Here is an 18,288-nt window from a genome sequence, read left to right as displayed (position 1 = left end):
ATTTGTGAAATACAGACCAGCGCAGCCCTGTTTTACATCCTCAAATAGAAATAACAAGAATGATCATGGCTAACCATTGTGGAAGGCTTACTAGTGACAAAGAATGGTCACTACTGCTGTCTCTGCTTTTCAGGTGAGAAAATGGACACCCAGGAAGGGGTCCACGGTGATACAGCTGGCTGGTGGTCAAGCTAGGATTTTAACCTTAGACTCTCTGACCCTAGAACCCAGAAGTGTGTGACATACGTTTGATCATTCGCCAAGACTCTGTGTCGTCCATCTGCGACGGATTTGACGGATACTCGACAACCTCTTGCCCGTCTTTCTGGGCTTAGAATGGTCAGTGCTTCAAAATAAAGCCCGCGTCAGCAGAGTCACTGTTCGGAAAGAGAGACATTTTTCTTGGCTGCTTCCCTCCTCCTTCCACGACCCCTCAAAGCAGTCGGCATGGAATGGATGTTTGTCTCCTTCTTAAAAGTATACCCTCGTCTCAACCTTTTTGGAGTCGGAATCTGAGATTTGGCAGGAGCTCTTTACAGAGATTGTAATCCAGCTGACAGTAAATTTGCGTGGTCTGGCGCCCCTTTCCTCCACTCTTAACTGGGTCACCTAGAATCCTTATGGATTTGGTATAAGAAAACCGCATGTCTGTTGCTTTAAGTCAGAGGCTGTTGTTTAGAACGGGTTTGTTTTCCCATAAACTCATTGTCCTGGGTGTATACACATATGTACATAGCCACACAAAGACACAGTCACTCACTCACCCATATGTATCTTTTTGAGCTGAGGTTGTCCATATACAATAAATTCCCATAAGAGCAGACGTTCTGTGGGCTCCACCTGAAAGCCTACGGGAGCACGTGCTTTTTCTCTGAGCCAGGGCAGTCTCCTAGACAGGCACACCGAAATAATTTCTGGGGTAGATCATGCTGGCATTGAGTGGTCCTCTGCCTCTGTGCTCATCACCTCCTTATTTCTCCGACAGACTTCCCTCTGCAGTAGCCACTAAGGCGTGAGCACTAAATCCCGCTCTGTTGACCAGTGTTTCGTCTTTCATCTGTAGGGCTGACATAGGAGTCCAGGTAGGGAATTTATTGCCCCAGAGGAGACCCCCAGAAAGGTACACTGGGAAAGAGAGGGAAATCCTCACGTGGTGTCGGCTTGCCCTGACCTTCCAGTAACAGGTCTTTGGTGATCTGGCTGTGTATGAGCTAAGGAGGTAGGACCTGACTCTTAAGAGGCCTCTCCTCTTGGAAGGCTCCTTGGAAGGGAGGTGGGAAGGAGATGGACAGAGAGAGAGAGGGAGAGAGAAACAGTGTATTTAGGGAAATGTGTATATATGATTGTTCTCCAAGTACACATTTCACAGTTGAGCCAGAATAATTAGGAGGTAAATTGCCAGCTGGGCATGTCAGTTCTTTTGTTTACTTGTACTGAGTTAGTGCCAACTAATAAAATAAAGCCCTTGATTTGGGTTTGGGATGTCCCAACTTTCCTTTCGTGAAAAATTAACTGGCTGCCTGTCTCCCTACCTACCTACCGATCGATCGATCGATCTATTGATCGATCGATCTCTGTATCTATCGGTCTGTCTCTTCCAGCTGTGCTTTGTTTGATATTAGCTAGAGTGACCTCGTTTGTGGGAAAGATCACTGGTCAGCTTGCTTGTCTAAAAGCCAAAGCTGGATGGGGTGGGGAGGTGAGGGCGGGGGCGTGGGGGTGGGCAGCAGAGGTCGCCTTTCTACCCATCCTCAGCAAGAAAATTAAAGAAGACCAATAAACCCTAATCCTGACCTGGGGGCGAATCCCAATAAAGATCCGGGTTAATTTTTCCTGCCGATACAGCCCTTGAATTCATTGTACGAATTAGACGTTCTGTGGCCCTAATTTGCCAGATCAGATTGTGTAATTATCTTTTATAGGCCTGGGTGTGAGGTGTGCTCAGTGTTTATGCTGCAGGGGGCTGAGTGTGTGTTTGGATTTCAGAGATGCCTCTGTGTCTGCCAGGCTGAGCTGCTTCCACAGAGCGGGGGTGGGAGCTTGTCTGCCTGGTCCAAAGCAGGCCCAGCGCACCTGCATGGAACAGAAGGACTTGGGACAGAGTCAGCGGAGGGTCGTTGGGAGGCACTTGGGGGAAGGCCTCCGGGCTGGGGTAGGGGTCTCCGAGAAAGGGCATTCAACAAAGGATCTGCGTAAAGGGTGGCAAGGTTGGAGTTTGGAAGGAAGTCAGACTCCGAGCTGGATGAGCTGCTCATGACCTTGGGCCCTTTTGCCTTCGTGAGCCCCTTCCCCACCCCTCCCCCCAAAAAGTTCAAAACGACATTTTATTACTTAAAAACAATTGTTTAAGTTTATTTATTTATTATTTATTTATTTATTAATGTTTATTTTTAAGAGACAGAGAGAGATCGCAAGCATGAGTAGGAGAGGGACAGAGAGAGAGGGAGATAGAATCCGACGCAGGCTCCAGGCTCTGAGCTTGTGAGCGCACAAGCCTGAGGCAGGGCTCGAACCTCCGAACCGTGAGGTCATGACCTGAGCCGAAGTTGAATGCTTAACCGACCGAGCCACCCAGGCGCCCCTTATTTATTTTTGAGAGAGAGAGAGAAGGAGAAAGCGAGCACACGAGCGGTGGAGGGGCAGGAGAGAGAGGGAGACACAGATTCTAAAGCAGACTCCAGCCTCCAGCTGTCAGCGCAGAACCAGATGCGGGGCTCGAACCCACAAATTGCAAGATCGTGACCTGAGCCGAAGTCAGACGCTCAACCAACTGAGCCACCCAGGCACCCCTAAAAATGACATGTTATGATTGCAGTGATTTTAAGGGTGAATATCATCCAGGCTGGATTCACTGTTATATAGGCATGAAAATTATGCTCATTTTATTGCTTCTAATTTTATAAGAAATTAGAACATTTTCGTGGATCGGGGTCCTGGGCACTGCATCCTGTGCTCAGTGAGTATCGGCCTCAGGTACCTTCTTAGAAATGGGGCCCAGGGGGTTGGCCAGCTGACAACTCCCTGGCCTGTTTTGTAGAAGTCACTCCCCTCTGATACTGGACCCATTCAGAAGGTCCAAGAATTCTCCTAAACTGCAACCCTTGTTTTGGCCAAAGAGGGACCCGTCGCTTACAAAGTGTTAAAAGCCGGTGTTTGATCTTGCCCTCCCCTAGTCTTCTGCACCGTGTGGCCTTCTGTTGTCTGCGAGACTGACAGCGTGGGTGGAGAGGAGAGACCAGCGTGGGCTGGCGTGGCCTGGACATGTTCCAGACTCCTGTCTTCTTGTGGCCTCACCTGCTGAGCCTTCAGTGGCTCAGTCGCAGGTAGCCAGGAGGATCCGCCCCTTCCATCTTGGGCCAAGGTGGTTGGGCCAAGAGCCACGAGGTGGGGTTTGGCTCAGGTATCCCTGGAGATGTCTGGAAGGAACTGGTCAGGGTGGGGGGTACAGATGGAAGGGAGGGACCTTTGGGGGCAGGCTGTGGGTAACCCGATGCAAGCTCAGAGGTTTGGTGCCGGGCGTGGCCGGCTGCCATTGGCCACCTTCGAGGGAACACCATCCACTCCCTGTCCTGCCCTAGTCTGCAGCGAGTATGGATAGGCAGCTGGGAGGTGGGTGTGTGGCCACAGAAGGGCTCCGTGTGGCAGGTGCTGAGCCAGTGTGCCATGGGCAGGGAGAGGCTGTATCCATGGTCCCCCAGGCTTCCCGCCTGCCCTGGATAGGCACCTTGACACGGAAAGCAAAGGGGAAAACCCCCAGAGCAGAAACAAACTGTTCCGTTGAACGCAGTGTTTCTTAGAGTGTGTTTCAGGCTAGCGTTTTGATTGCTGAGAACTGGATTAAGTGGGGAGGGGGAGAGGGGCAGCTGTCTCTTGGGATGTGGCCCATCTGGCACTCCACAAGTCAGCTGGGTAGGTCTTGGGGCCTGCTGGAAAGGCGGCGGGGAGAGTGGGGCAGGGTGGGGTCAGTTTGCCCGAGGTTTCTGCGGAAGGGGACGCAAGGTGTTTGAGGGCATCCCTGCTGAGCCCTGACTACTGAGCATGTTCTGTGGGACCACCAGCATTGGGCCAGCCCAGGAGCGTATTAGAAAGGCAGAACCTCAGGCTGCCACCTCAGACTTGTTGATTTGAATTTTAACGGATTCTCCAGTTGATCCTTACATTTTGATGCATGTTAAACTTTCCTGGGGGAACTTAACATGTTCCTTAACCCAATGCTCAGATCTTACTTTATACCGACCAGAGCTGCTGGGAGTGGGACCCAGGCTGCAGTAGGATTTTCCAGCTGCCAAGGGGAGTGATTTCAGTGAGTAGCCTGGTCTGGGAGCCTAGGCAGGGAGAACCATTCCTCCCCCTCTGTAGGGTTTAAGGCCCCCACTCCCCAAAGTCTGCTACTACATTGGCTAAATCGAAATGTCATGGGGGCAGGGTGAGCTTAGACCTCCTTGTGTTAAATGTCCTATGTCCCCTGGAAGGGTGAGACTGGAAGCATTTCCACTCATCTGCCCTTTGACTCGAATGGGGTTATCGGATGCTTTCCACCTAATGAACTGAACACAGGTTGGGCGTGGGGGTGCCCTTACATAAAGTAGTAACAGGAGTGGGAATCCATTCTGGTGCCCAAGTTGAAGTTGGAGGATACGTTGTGGTTTGCTTTGCTTCTTTTTGATGAACTTTCTAGCATGGGTGAGTCATCTAGTTATGTCTCAAGTATTGCATGGCTCAGTGGAGCTAAAATTGTTGAGTTCCTTGCCCTGTACTCAAGAGCCCTACATTGCATTTGAGGTTGCTCTTGGGATAAGTTCTTGGGCATGGTGGAAGAAGCTGGCTCGGCAGATGCGTGTCCCCAGGATTGGGGGAGGGAGTTGTGGGGCTCAGAGGATGCCGATCTGCTGGCGGGCATTGGTGGACAGGGTTGGCCACAGAGTACCAGCATGGACCCTGTCTTCCATAACTCTAGAAACCGCGGGAGTGATCCGGGCCCCAAGATGATGTATGTGTGCATCCAGCGAAAGAACAAAACACCACCCAAACAATCCTTCCCCTTGTGAGTGAAGGTTACAAGTTTTCTGTTTCAAATCTGATGGTATTATTTTTCCCCCTTTTCTTTCTTCTCCCTGTTTTCATTTGCCAACCTGGGGGTCTAGAGTGATTTCTTTGAGCCTAATGATGGGGAAGCTTAGAATAGGGCTATTATCTTAAACACCTTTTGAAATACTACTCTTCCTGGTGTCTGAATCAGGTTGGACAGAGGTTGGATTTAAAGACTAAATATCTATTTTAGCAGCAGCAACTATGCTCAGGAATTATATGGATGGCGTGGAATAGCCTTGCTCTCTAGAAGCACGTAAAGGAATAAATGAAAGTGAAGCTAATAACCATGGTAGGGGGCAGGCACAGAGCTAGATGGTCCTCCTGATTTATCCCATCTGATGAATTCAGACATATCATAAAGTCAGAACATACACAATTCAGTAGTGTCATAGGAGTCTTTGAGTAAAAGGACCCTGAAAACCAGAACAACTCAGGCCTGTGGCAAGAGATTATTATTATTATTATTATTATTATTATTATTATTTTTACTAAAGATTCACTGTGAATGTAAGATTTAACTTGAAAAAAAAATTGCTATCCAATGTAATATTCGTTTCATTTTATTGTAGGCGTTGTTTATTAAGATGATAGCCTGTATTTCTTTGACAGTATTCTTCCATTTGCCATGTCTGTGACGGACATAGGAAATGGATTTTTGCCTTTATTCAGAATGAATGTAATTTTATTTTATATTAAAGAATAATCAGGGGTACCTGGCTGGCTCAGTCAGTTGAGGGTCAGACTCTGGATTTTGGCTCAGGTCATCATCCCTGGGTTGAGTGAGCCCTGGGTTGGGCTCTGTGCTGAGCGTGGAGCCTGCTTGAGATTCTCTCTGTCTGTCTGTCTGTCTGTCTGTCTGTCTCTCTCTCTGTCCTTCCCCCCCTCCCATTCACTCTCCCTCTAAAATAAGTGGGGAAAAAAAGAATAAACAACTATTAAACTCCTATGTCCTTGGCAGGCTGTCTGGCATTCAGAGACCACTCCCTCTACATTTTAAGCTTGAAGACGAGTTTTTTTTTTTTTTTTTTTTAATTTTGTTTTTTTTTTAACATTTATTTATTTTTGAGAGAGAGAGACAGAGCATGAACGGGGGAGGGGCAGAGAGAGAGAGAGACACAGAATCGGAAGCAGGCTCCAGGCTCTGAGCCATCAGCCCAGAGCCCGACGCGGGGCTCGAACTCACGGACCGTGAGATTGTGACCTGAGCCGAAGTCGGACGCTCAACCGACTGAGCCACCCAGGCGCCCCTGAAGACGAGTTTTATCGTCTTATTTCCTGGTGTAACTCTCCCTTCTTTTTCTAGGTGAAACCAGAGGTTTGAGGCTGGCCTGCGAAGGTGCTCCGCACCAAGAAAGAAGGGCAAGACACAAAGGTGAGCTGCAAGAAGGTAACCCCTTCTTGCTTTGGGGGTTTTGTTCCTTCTACAGCCAAGTTCCTCTTCCCAGACATCCCGAATGCACCTGTACCTGCACGCCAGCCCACAGCAGTGGTTGGCAGGCAGGAGCCTTGCAGTTAGCTGTCGGAGAAGGTCCAGGGACACAGGTTAATAAATACTAACGGTCATTGCAATTCATTCCAGGCAGGCTGTGTTCTCACAGCTTCTACCTGGGCGAACTCGTTCCCACCTGTCACAACCCTAGCAGGTCAGCGTGTTCTACCCAGCCTGCAGGTGAGGAGACAGAGGAACGGTCAGTCGCCCAGGGTTGCCTTCCATCAACTTCCTCCCTTTGTGACTATAGGCCGATGGCCTTCACTTCCCTAGACCTCAGTTTTCGCCGCTGTAAAATGGGGACGATGCAAGGAAATCCCTGCTATGTTGGGTCATGAAATGAGAGGATACAGAGTTAAGTGCTTGGCATAGTGCCTGGGATGTATTAAGGCACACACTTAATGTCAGTGGGGTTTTTTCCCTCTTTAGCTCCGGATATGATCTGGGGTGAATTGGTAAGGCTGTCACCTATAAGATGGCGATGCTAATACCTTGTCGTCAGGGGAGGTCACGAACTAAATGAGACAGTACAAAAATACAAATGAAAGTCCAGATCATAATAGATGCCCTGTCTGTTCCCTTCCTTATTTATCTTATTCCTCATGGATCGTGTAGAAGGAAGATATCCAACCGCGTTAACTCCCCCATCCCCTAGAACCCTGAATCCTGACCATTGCTCCCCAGTGATTTTCGGAGTTGATCCTTCCCCTCCCTTCTCCCGGCCACCCTGCTGATCTTGACTTTGGTTGCACACACCGGGATACTCACTGGGGGCGCCAACCTTTAGATTTCCAGTCTTTCTTTCCGCACATAATCCTACCTGTGCTTTCTCTAACCTGCTTTCTTAAACCCAGTATTCAGCATGGCTACTTTCTGATTGAAAAAAAAAAAAAAAAAAAAAAGATAAAACAGAAAAGCAACCCTGTCATGCTTCTCTAGTTGTTATCTGAGCAACCAGACCTCACTGGATACTTAATCTTATTGCTACGACTCCCCGCTCAAATCCGGATCCTTTTAGCCACACTTACGTGCTTCGTATCCTACCTCCAAGACTGGAATGTTTCCACGCCACCCCCCAGCACAACCCCCCCGCCCCGCCCCGCCCGCCATATTGCCATCTATGTGCTGACCTCCTCAAAACCACGTAACCATGGGGTCCCAGGGCACTGGAACCTCATCTCACCTTTGTCTCCCTCCCCCACTGGTGCCTTCACAGCTGGGGGGGGGGGTGCGGAGTGGGAGCTTATTTTCTGTTGGGTGTGGGTGTTTCTTCCATCTCATCCCTCCCTCCCTGCATGTCTTCTGCATGTCTTAATACACGACCCAACACACCGAGTGCTCAGATGGCAGTGGGGACGAAGGGTGGGAGGCTGGGCCTGAGAAGGAGTCAGTCGGGGAAGTGAGTGTGGCCGCCGTCTACAGTTCGGGTGACTGGCAGGGGAGCGTGAGTGGGGGGCGGGGTGTTAATGAGTGACTCCGAGGGGATTTCCAGGCCACCTGTGGGCACTGCCTTTGTGAAAACAGCTCCCTCTGCCTTAGCCCGCCCTCTCCCCTCCCTCCCCAGGTGACCTCAGCCTGAATAGCAGTTCGTTCCCTGAGATTACACAGCCCTCCATGCCCTTGGGAACGGCAGCGAGTTCCTCATTCTTTCCTTCATTCGCTCGTGCATTCAACTAACGGAGCGTTACTGGGTGCCCGGGCCGTGCCGGGGCGCTCGAGGCAGAGGACGCCATCCTGCTGTCACAGAACCGGCCGAGAGTGTGGGGAGGGTGGATGCTAAACAGCAAAATAGTAAATATGTTAATCACCTAGTACCTGGGAAGGTGCTGGGCTGTGCAAAACCACAGAGATGTAGGCAGGAAAGGCAGGCCGAGTGTGCGGGCAGGGGAGGGGAGGGCGGGTTGCAGTGTTGAATAAGGCAGGGCTCCTCACTGAGGAGGGGGCCTCTGAGCACAGGCTCGAAGGAGCTGGCCGCGTGAACACTTTGGGAAGAGCTTCTACAGAGGGAAGAGGGGCGTTGAGACCGAGGCCCCCGCCCACCTGGTGTCTTTGAGGACAGGGGCGCCGGTGGGGTTGGAAGGAGGCCCCGGCCAGCGAGAGCCTGAGGGGCATCGGCCTTTCCCACTGAGGAAACTGGGAGCCACAGCAGGATTCTGAGACGCGTGTGCTGCGCTCCTCCTTCCTGGGGGGCTGTGTGGAAACGGAGAGGAGCAGAGCAGCTGAGGGGTGACGGCACGATCGGTCGGGCTATCGGGGTGCCTATCCCTGTCCCGCCCAATCACATACGTGTGACAACGGGATGACATTTAAGGTGGGGATGAGCTGAGAAGCTCCGAGGCCATTTCTCAGGAGCTGTGATTGCCCCGTTTAGGCTAGCCTCTTGCCCTGGGGTGGTGGCTCCCTGTGAGGGTCAGTCTCCTCTCCTCCCTGCCTTCGAAGCCATCGGGCATCAGGCCAGTAGGCTGCGGGCTCGGCTCAAAGGGAAAGAGGAAACAGAGGGAATGGGGGAAGAATTCTGGGAAGAGAGAGGCCAGATGCCCCCGTTTTTCCCGTCCAGTGGTGGAAGGACAGGAGAGGGAGCAGGCTGCCCTCGGGGGACACCCCAGAGGCTGATCCCGGCCATCCCTGTGGTCCCCCTGCCGCCCTTCAGGGGGCTCTGCCTGGTGCCCTGCAGCACCTGTGTCTTCCTCACCTCTTCTTCCTGCCGTCAGAGGGAGCCTGACGGTGACGGGGCTGTCCTCAGTCCCCGTGTGTCTTTCCTGTCCTGCGGTCAGAGTGACCGCCCGGCTGGGGCAGGCTCGTTGTGCCCCAGAGCTCACCCCTCAAACAGCGTGTCTCTTAGAATGCTCCCGTGGGGACCTGAAAACCTGACACCCAGGGAGGACCTGCTCTTTCCTCGGGTCCAACCATCACGCGTGTGTGGTGGGGACAGAGAGGTGGCTAGGACGCGGACTTCTGCCGTAACCGTAATTGAGAGTGAAAAGCCGGGGCTCTGGGAGAAAGAACGAAACAAGCCCCAGTTCCGAGCGCCAGTGGGGATGACCTCAGCCGGGGGACGGGAGCCGTCCAGAGGACTCGCGGATGGAACTTCCCCTCGGGGTCCAAATGTGAGTCACCGTGGCTCGCGTCTGTGCAGCGGGCTCCGTCCCCGGGCCTCCCACTTTTCACCCTGGGACATCATGGTCACTGCTCAGGCCTGATGACTCACTTGGTGTCCCTGAGCCAGCCACGGCGGGGTGGAGCCTCTCTCTCCTGGCATCTGCACCCTCCGTGCTGTGGACGCAGCTTGGCCGGCCACGTCCTCGGACAGTATGTGCGAGACGTGTGTGGCAGACAGAGCCCCTCACGCCGCACGGGGTTGAGCCACAGCTGCCAAAGCCGATTTCAGAATTCAGTCTGGAAAGTCTGGGGGGCTCCGGGCCGCAAAGAGCACGGCAGCCTCGCTCTCTGAGCCCCGGAGTGAGTTGCACTCCGACACCTGAGAGGTGGGGGACACACGCCCGCCCGCCCCAAGGGAGCACCCTGTCGCCCCATCTAGACGAGCGGAGTTCACCCAAAAGGCCAGCGCCTGGCGGGGTGTCAGATTTCCCAGCACACCCGGCACTCAGCCTCTCCTCTCATCTTCCCCCCTTGGTTTTCATCTTCTAATGATAGAAAGAGTGTCATCTTTTCTCAACCTGGAGCCCCTGGCGGTGAGGCGCCCAGTGCTGTCCAATCTGATGTCATCTGTGTTTATCGTCTGTTTTAGAAACCAGGTAGCGGGAGGGACTTTCTGAGGATTAAAAAAAAAAAAAAAGTAAGTCCCCAGACTATTTCAGTGAGGTGTTTGGTTTGTTTGTTTTTGTTTTTGTTTTTGTTTTTTTTGCCTCCTGGTTTTTTCATTTTCATAATTTTCATTTTTTCCCCTCTTTCTCTTTTTAATTAAAAAAAATGATAGGAAATACCATGCAAGAGTGGGGAAGGAAGGGGCACCTGAAGAGGGGTCCACCTTCCCCCAGGTGAGGTTGGTTTGGTGTATCTCCAGAAAACACAGAAAGGTGGCCCTGCCAGGCCAGTCCTGCCTCCCACCTGACGCAGGACGTAGAGAGTATGTTGACAGTCATGGGACTCAGTTTACCACCCACAGCCTCTGTCCTTCCTGAGGGTGATGGAGCTAACTTATGGCCTCACAGTTTTGTCCTTTGGCTCATCATCTAGAACTTTCCACTTCTAGTCATCCTCGTGTGCAAATGGAGGGGTGGGCAGGTAGGAGAGCGCTCTTTAGGGTAAAGGTCAAAGGTGACAGACACCTGACCCACTGTCAGGCCTGGGCGACCACCTGTCAAGTACCCCTCTCTCAGACATCTCTCCAGACTCCTTGGGTCCGGGGTCACTGTCCCTACTGAGGGAGTGGGGAGGGGTGGGGAGGGGCAGAGGCTGGGGCACGGGGACACTGTTTGGCCTAGGCCTTGAGGGTCCACTTCACAGGGCCCAGCTGATGCGGAGAAAAGGTGGTCGAAGGTATAGGCACGGATGCCACTTGGCCCAGGTGTGAGAACTTGTGTGAAAGCGTCGGCCTCCGGGTGACTCAGTCTGCTAGCAAACTATAAAAGGGAAGTGACTCACTGTCAACCCTGAGCAAGAACTCCTAAGGCCAGGCCGCCAGCACCTGTCTGGGACGTGGTTAGTTATTAACGCTGCCAGTAAGAGTGTCATGGGAACCGGACGCTGGCCTAGATTGCTGGAGGTGGCTGGGCTTTTTCACAGCCTGCACACCTTCCACTGCCTTCTTACGGCTCCCCTCCGGCTTGAACCCAAAGGCAGAAGAGCCCATGGAGCTCTTTGTTGCACAGGGTCTCCCAAGGGGCCTTGAGGAGGACACAAAGTGCCACACGGGATGAGGAAGGGGACAAAGCAGTGGTTTGGTAAGGGGCAACCTTGGCTGGAAGGTTAAGTCCACGGAGCCAGCCTGAACCCGGGAATTCCAGAAGGAGTGGGCTGTGGATAGGGCTGGCCCTGCTCTGCCCTGCCCTCCCCGCCCTACAGGTGCTGCCCAAAGGGTTCTGGTTCTGGGACCTCGATCAGCTCTGCCGTGAATGCCTTGGGGCGGTATGGGCTGGTCTTTCAGCGGCCCTGGGAAAGGAACCCTGCCTCCTCCCACGGAGGGCCGACCCGAGGATCATTAACTCCTGCCCTACTGACCTGTGGCCCCAGAAGAGGGTAGTGTTGTTCTTGCTCTGCTCTTCTCTGAAGTCACCCAGCCACTTCCTGGGGCCGCTTGAGACAGCTTGGTGAACTCGAGGGCCCGGCTCTGACGACCTCTACGGGGCAGGTTGGCAAGGCTGTAGCTCGAGAGCTGAGCCCGGCACTCGGGTCAGCTCTGCGTGCCCTCGGTCTTTCCCTGTGCCCGGAGAGGTACACACAGGCCGCTTCTCCTCCCAGATCCCAAAAGGCGCGCTTCGCCGCTCTCGCAAGGGTGGCCCGGCCTGGACAGGAGTCATGCCTGCCTCTGCCCATCCACCTCCTGCTGTGAAGCAGGAGGAGGAAAGTTGATTGAACGGGAAGAGGTGGGAGTTTTAGGGAGTCACGCTCCCCAGGGTCCAGAAAAGAAGCCCAGCACCGAGAGAAGGAGGTGCCATCATCTGATCTTTGTGGTCTCCTGTGTAGAACCCCAAAGTACTCGTAGGCAGAACATAGGTGGTGGGGATGCCATTTGCGAGCCTGGGCTGCAGAAGGAGCACTGGGCTGGTGACCGGGACATGTACTCCCTGGGTGGCCCTGAGTAAGTCCTCGAAGTGCTCAGGCGGTTTCCCCATCTGTAAAGTGGGAATAATAACAACACCTGTCCTGCTTACTTGACAGGGTTTGTGTGAGGCCAGCTGAGATCACCGAGCACGTGACAGGCTTTGGGAGTGGTTAAGGGCCACCCAGATCGGGGCCGAGGCACTGTGGTTCTTATGGTGATTAGCAGTCAAGCAGGGCCTGAGGTCTGGGCTCCCCTGGGAGGGTGGCTTTACGGGCACCCACCTGCGGCTTAAGAGCTTTTTGGGCCTCCCACAGCTGATAAATCACACCGGTAGGTGTTTTTAGTCTGGGCTGCTGCTGCAGAAAATGCTTCTCTGCCTTCTCTCCCTTCCTCAGTGGGCCAAGAAGGAGCAAATACAGATCCCAGGGCCTTATCTCTTAGGCTTTCCCCAGGAACCCACCACCTACCCCTATACTGACTCTGGTTGTCCCAAGTCTCTTTCTCAGTCCACATAATCACTGAGGTTCAGATTGAGGTGTCTCTGGCCACATGATTTGCCCTGGTATGTCACTGGCTTGCCATGAGGGAAGAGACAGGCGTACGGGAGTGTCCGATCGGTATCTCATAGGGCGGTTCATCAAGGAGGTGCTCGACAGATAGTCGTTGAATATACAGATCAACTAATTCTTAGTTTAATTTGCTCCAGAATGTCCCACACTTTCATTGAAAGGAGGAATGTTGAGATTTAAGGGGGCCTGTCTGGTGAGGCAGTAAACATCTATCGAGTGCCTTTTCCTTGCCCAGCGCTGTGCTAAGTGGATTGGGTACAACTCCTCAGCTCTTGTAAAGCCGTACTCTCCCTGGCCACCCAAATCGATCTCCTCTGCAGACCAGGATCTCCTCTGAGTCTTTCCAGGCGGGTGTTCTCTGCTGGGAACGCTGGCATGGTGCAGAACCTCTCTCTCGAGGCTGCCCTGCCCGCCATCGGCAACTCCAGCTTCCAGGAAGTTCGTTCATTTAAGGAGGCTGTCTGCCTCTGGGTCCTTCCAGGCGGGATTGACGTCTGGGACCTGGAGGACTCCAAGAAGGCCTTGCGGAGTTGCCGAGACCCAAAGAAAAGGCTGTCTGCAGCGCATCCACGAGCGTCCTGCAGAAGTCACGGCCACCCACAACCTCACATTGTGACCGTGTTTGCAAATAGGGTCTCTGCAGATGTGATTAGTTAAGGACCCAGTGACAAGTCCTCAGAGGAGAGAGAGGGAACAGAGAGACGCAGAGAAGAAGGGGATCTCAAGATGGAATCAGAGACTGGAGTGAAGCATCCACAGGTCGCCGACGGCCGACAGCCAGCAGCAGCTGGGAGACCAGCCTGGAACGGGTTCCGCCTCCCGGCCTCTGGAAGGAACCAGCCTTGCCGACACCTTAATTTCGGACTTCTGTCCTCCTCAACTATGAGAAGAGAAGTGTCTGTCGTTTCATGCCACCAGATCGTGATCATTTGTTACGGCAGCCCCTGCATGGCACGTGAGGCAGACATAAACACGCTCTGTGATGGGTTAGGGGAACAGGCTTGAGGTGAGGAGTGCAGGGGACCAGGCTGCCTGTCAGGAGGGTCTGCAGGCTCGTGGGTCCGTAGCTGGAGGGGCCACGATGCCAGGCTGAGGTGTGTGTGGAGCAGAGCCATTCTGCCGGGAGACGGTCTTCAGAGCCCAGAAAGGTATCGACCTTGGGTTCTGTCTCTCTCTGCCAAATTGTGACTTACGTGATGCCAGAGGTAGTTATAAGATGCTTACCATTAGAAAATGTTACAAAAGGGGGCGCCTGAGTGGCTCAGTCAGTTAAGCGTACGACTCTTGGTTTCGGCTCAGGTCGTGATCTCGTGGTTCATGAGATCGACCCCACGATGGGCTCTGTGCTGATGGCACGGAGCTTGCTTGGGATTCTCTCTCTCTGCCCCTCCCCTGCTCTCTCTGTCTCTCACTCTCTCAAAATAAATAAATAAACTTTTAAAAAGGTTTAATAAAAGAAAATTTTATAAAAGGCAAGGAAAATATTCAGGATCCATACTCCGTTATATCAATGCTTTCTTTTTAAGTAATAGCATCAGGGTGTTTTTATGGTTATATAGTATTTCATCATAGGACTGTGGAATAGCTATTTTGGAACCCTTCTTCGATGTTTCCAGTGGGGTTTTCTTTTGTGCCGAAAGGCTCTGGAGAACATCCTGGTAAGAACTTGATTCATGTCCATTCTACTTTCCGGGGGCTGCTGTAACATCACCAGGAGCTTGGTGGTTTAAAACACAAATGTATTGTCTTATGGTTCTGGCGGCCAGAAGTCTGACATCTTATGAGTCTCATGGGGCTCAAAGCAGGTTGTGGACAGGGTCTCTTCCTTCTGGAGGCTCCAAGGAAGAGTCCTTCCTGGTCTCTTGCAGCTTCTGGCTGCAAGAGGCTGGCACATTCCTTGGCTTGTGGCCACATCACACCAATCTCTACCTCTATGGTCAACGTCCGTTCTCCTCTCTGTAGCCAGATCTCCATCTGCCTCCCTCTGATAAGGACCTTTGTGAAGGCATTTAGGGCCCATCTGGATAATCCAGGATCATCTCTCCATTTCAAGACCCTTGACGTAATCCCACCTGCCAAGTCCCTTTTGCCATATAAGGTAACATTTATGGGTTCCAGGGATTAGAACGTGACTCTCATTCTTCTGGCGGAGGGGGATGTTGTTATAGAGCCTATCCCTATGTCCATGACTGCTTCCTCATAGTAAATTCCTGTAAGTGGGAATACAGGGCACAAGGGTCATACTGATGCTGCGTGAAGTGTTTGGAGAAGGCACTCCGTGTCGAGTAGATTGACTGGCGTGGTTTGCTGCTGTCCCTTTAAGAGCCCTTCTTAGCCCTCCTCGGAGTCCAATCCGATAGGGAGGCTGTGGACTGAAATCCCCATTACAGGAATCATTTAGAGTCCAGCCTCTGGGAAGCTCGGGGCTAATGAGATAATTCCCATTAGGAGAGGAAGGAAGTGAAGGTGGCCTGACATCCTTTCTGTCTCTAATTTATATGATTCACTGAAACCTCCCCCTCTTCCCCCGTGGGGCCCCCCTCCTCCGGCTGCCCCTTTGAATTCTGGTTCCGCTGTCCACCCTCATTCTGCCAGCCGGGGCTCTGGTCTCCAGCAAGTCCCAGCATGCCGAGGAACCTTGGGAAGGTTGCCTTCCGCCCAGATGAGGCATTCAGGCTCTTTCCTCTGCAGCTCTGCCAGAGAATCTGTTCTTCACCCCTTTCTTCCCTTTTCCCAGAGCCTCACCCAGTTCCCCTCTCCCCCCATCCCTGCCCAACCGGTGACCCACCGACCGGTGTCTGCAGGACCCAAGAAAGGGAGAAGAGCTTTCAACAGAGCACAGGCGGGCCCCAGGGTGCCCAGAGGTACCAAGCGGCCAAAATTTTGTTTGCCTCCCCCTCCTGTCCCCCTCCCCCCACCCCATACTTTTAGAGTTTTAGAAGGGAGGGAGAACGAGAGAGAGAGAGAGAGAGAGAGAGAGTTCTCTTCCTGTTTTGTTCCACTGCCTACACTTTTGGTCAAAGTTGTCTCTGCAAACATGAAAATCCAGTTTGGGTCTTTAATAGGCAAAGTGTGAAGTAGCCCAAGGTCCAGGGTGTTTGAGGTTCAGATCCAACCCTGGGAACCCATCTGGGGCTGCAGAGCACAGAGAGGAAGACCCCATCTCATCGCGGGCATCGTTGCTGCTGTCAGAGTTCATTTTGTGACACTCGCTTGCTTTTCTGGGACCTGCTGCTGGGGACAGTTCCAGCCTCCCCTCCCCCAAGCCCGGGATGGGTCCCTGGCGCCCAGGGGGAGGTGTGGCTCCTTCTTGCCCATCCCCCGTTTATTCTTTTCCTCCCTCTCATCCTCCCTGAGGGAGGCCATATGGTGGAGTGTTCCGAGTCAGGGCCAAGGGCCAGAGCCGCGCTGGCCCCGGGGACAGTCCAGCGGTCCTGATGTGCCGTGTGGGTGGCCTGTCCTGTGAACTTGCTGCCTGACCTCCCCCGGCCTCTGAGAGCCCAGCTGCAGCCTTGGTTAACAGCCTGGCCCCGCAGTGACGGGAGGGTGCCGAGGCCCTGCTCCCCCACCCCCCACCACCCTGTCACCTTGGCATCCGTGCCACATGCCGTGCAGGCGGGGCTGGGGCTGGGCCCGGCAGACCATTCAGAGTCCCCAGAGGCCCCTTTCTGTTGGGTTGGCCTAAGCTGGCTCTTCAGGCTGTAGTGTCTCTAATGGGGGGGTAGAACATGTGGCCAAGGGTTTGAGGAGGAGTCAGGGACTCCAAGTTAGGAGGAGGAGAGAAGCAAGGGCAGGACCCAGGAGCTGGAGGTGGGCAGAGGACGTCCGTCTGTCCATCCTTCCTTCTGTCCATGTGCTTCCAGGTTAAACAGCATCAAACCTAGAGTCCTGATTTACGTCAACTGGGTTGGAATCCAGGTCGCAGCCCTGTCCTGTCCTGTCAGTGGCTGGGCCATCCTCTTCTTGGTGGGGGGGTGGGGCGCGGGGGGACGGCTCCAGGAGGAGGGGCCCTTGTCACCTGCTCCCTGTACGGGGGCACACGTTGCCACACGCTTTAGGGGTGCTGGAGGGAGCACGGAAGGCGTCGAGGTAACGGTTAATCTAAATGCTACAGACAGCTTTATTGATTTAACAAAAAGAGTGCCAAGGAGGGGTCTGGAGTTTTTACACACCTCTTAGGTCTGGTCTACACCAGGAAGATAATCGAGGCGGTGACTTACGGTCCCTCCTTCCCGAATTTTTTAGTAGAGATCGAGATAGATACAATTACAGGGACAGATTCACTTGTTGAGCCGTTAGTCTTTCACTCCGTCCTCGCAACATGGATCCTTCTCTTGCTCCCGTTGAACACCTGGGTTGGAGAGAACTGAGGTAACTTGCCCAAGATCCGGGACTCGAACCTCGCCTTGACTCCATTTCAACAAGCTGAGGTGCCCTCAGCGACACGCGCTGCCTGACGTCTTTTCGTGTTGGTAGGAGTGGGTGTCCATGCCTCACGTCCCTCCCGCACTCGTCGGGTAACTAGCCTCTGTTTCTGGTGATTCACTTGTTCGGTCATTCATACATTCGTGCACTCATTCGTGTGCCTCTTCAGGGTCAGACACTAAGGGTCCTCTGAGCACCGAGAAGGAAAACGTGGTTGCTGACGGATGCCTCCAGCTGACCGGTGACCGACCTGTGAGGTGCTGAGGAACATTCAGGGCCCTCGAAGCCCGCCAGCATGGGTCCTTGAGTGCACGGGCTCTTTTCTCTCCCATGTGGTTGACAGTCCTTGGTGTTCTAGATCCAGACAAGCCACAGGTCCCACAGTGTCCTCACTGCAGGCTGGCTATGGGCCCTCAAACATTTGGGTAGACAGTAGAGTCCAATAAGAGACTTTAGGGACCAAGCGAGGGGACCTATCCATTTCTCCCTCCTGAGGAGAGAGGGTAGCACGCGCCCTCCTGTGGAACCCCATCCCTGGCATGATTCACAGAGGGCAGAGGAGCTCCTGCAAGATCTCCACATAGGTGTCCCTCTGTCCCCTTGGTCCTCATTGTTGCAGCAAAGCCGGACCCTCTCTGGCCCAGTCCCCTATTGGCTACTGTTAATGGGCCATCTGAAGAAAGAGAAGAGAAGGGCCTTGTGATTGGCCATTGGGTGGCCCCTGAGGGACGTGCTGCATGATAAGGAGAGGGCAGAGGGAGTGTGGGACTGGGGTCCGTATTATCTTTAAAGTCCATCTTCAGGAACAGTCTCCCGAGGATACACAAGGGATCCAAGTCGGCTGGTTCAGAAGGGTCTTTGATCCACCTAGAAGTTAATGCTTTTCCACGGAGAACCGCAAAGCAGCCCCACCCAGGGCAGCCGAGATAACAGGCTGGTGCAATCACAAACCACCAGTCTCTCGATAATGCCCAGTTTTATTGAGGTCT

At 53.3% G+C, this 18,288-nt stretch overlaps 1 long non-coding RNA gene across 3 annotated transcripts in view; it reads left to right on the top strand.

The window, feature by feature from the left end:
- LOC123604000 overlaps positions 1–18,288 on the top strand; it is a 433,813-nt gene that overhangs the window by 132,667 nt on the left and 282,858 nt on the right. For all 3 annotated transcript variants that reach the window (XR_006715170.1, XR_006715169.1, XR_006715168.1), the window contains exon 2: positions 6,395–6,463. This is a non-coding gene — a long non-coding RNA (uncharacterized LOC123604000). The remainder of the gene's footprint in view (positions 1–6,394; positions 6,464–18,288) is intronic.

Source organism: Leopardus geoffroyi, chromosome E1 (genome assembly GCF_018350155.1).
Source record: "Leopardus geoffroyi isolate Oge1 chromosome E1, O.geoffroyi_Oge1_pat1.0, whole genome shotgun sequence".
Lineage (NCBI taxonomy): Eukaryota > Metazoa > Chordata > Mammalia > Carnivora > Felidae > Leopardus > Leopardus geoffroyi.
The sequence above is the reverse complement of the archived record's forward strand: the minus strand, read 5'-3'. Positions and strand labels throughout refer to the sequence as shown.